A 1216-nucleotide genomic window follows, 5' to 3' on the forward strand; every position below is an offset into this window, starting at 1 on the left:
GTGTGCCCTTAGTTCAAAGGTATATAAACAGAAAGGAATAACAGACAGGGCGAATAAGACGACAGGAAAACACACAGGCAAAGAGGGACTCTTCACTCGAGCCAATTTTCAGTAGACAGTGGCTATCACTCTTTTCTGGAGCTACTGAGAAGTGGAGAGGTATTTCACGGACAGCCAGCACACGAGCCACTTTTTCTTGGCAACTGCGGGCAATGTTATCGTGAATGCTAAGGATATAACATGTGCTGAAGAGAACGTCGCAAAGGAAGGTAATGATTACATCCGCAGACTCAGTGCCGGACACTGTGGGGGTCCCTGGTCTCATAAGGTAAGACAAATTCATGTAATAATTTCAATAAATTTATGAAGAACGTAATAGTTAAGAACAATTTTTTTTAAACATGTCACACTGCACAAAACCCAGATTTTCGATTTAGGTTCATATTGTCTTTATATTTTCCAAGCAACATGAATATTTCCTGAATCATCTACCTGTAAAAAAAAATGTATTATTGTATTCCATTATGTAATGCGAGATGATTCTAACCACTTTTTAAGGGATTTTGTCTTTCTTATTCTTCTCCCCTTTAGGAAAATCATGCCAGACACAAGCCACTGCCTAACACATTTCTGTTCATAGTTTCTTCTTTTCAGTATATTATTTTAACTGCAATTCTTACAGGGCTAAGCAATTCTCTGTTTCACTTATGAGTTTACAGTCGATAAGGCATTTTGCCATTTGGGCCATCAATTCACATTCTGCTGGGTCAGAAAAGATGGGACGTGTGCTGGCTCCCATATGAATAAATAATTTTCTTCGCTAGTCACTAGTGGCGAACCACCATGGCTTGGCGCGAAAAATGGATCTGGTCACCATTTTTGGTGGCTGCCACGAAAGAAATGAACATGTGTGGGCTTCTTTAAAATCCCTATTTCTCCTCTCGAAACAGCAGCAGTAAGTCGTCCACTGTAAATTGTCTCGTATACGGGGGCTCACAGGGAACAATATCCAAACGCCATATCCTAACATGCATCCTCCGTCGTACCCCAGCAACGAAATGCGAACACAGACAAACAGATATATGGACAGAGATAAACAGACAGATCACACGACAGAAAAATAATGGGAAATATAGACAGAAATTGGAAATATAGACAAACAAAAAATAGGCGGGGAGACAGATAACGGCAGATCACACGATTAATAAACACGGGA

General features: G+C 40.3%; 1 protein-coding gene across 1 annotated transcript in view; it reads left to right on the plus strand.

Moving 5' to 3' along the window:
* LOC119586601 overlaps positions 1-1216 on the plus strand; it is a 24708-nt gene that overhangs the window by 9376 nt on the left and 14116 nt on the right. The gene's annotated exons all lie outside the window — the stretch shown is intronic.

The sequence above is a fragment of the Penaeus monodon genome, chromosome 21 (genome assembly GCF_015228065.2).
Source record: "Penaeus monodon isolate SGIC_2016 chromosome 21, NSTDA_Pmon_1, whole genome shotgun sequence".
Classification (NCBI taxonomy): Eukaryota; Metazoa; Arthropoda; class Malacostraca; order Decapoda; family Penaeidae; genus Penaeus; species Penaeus monodon.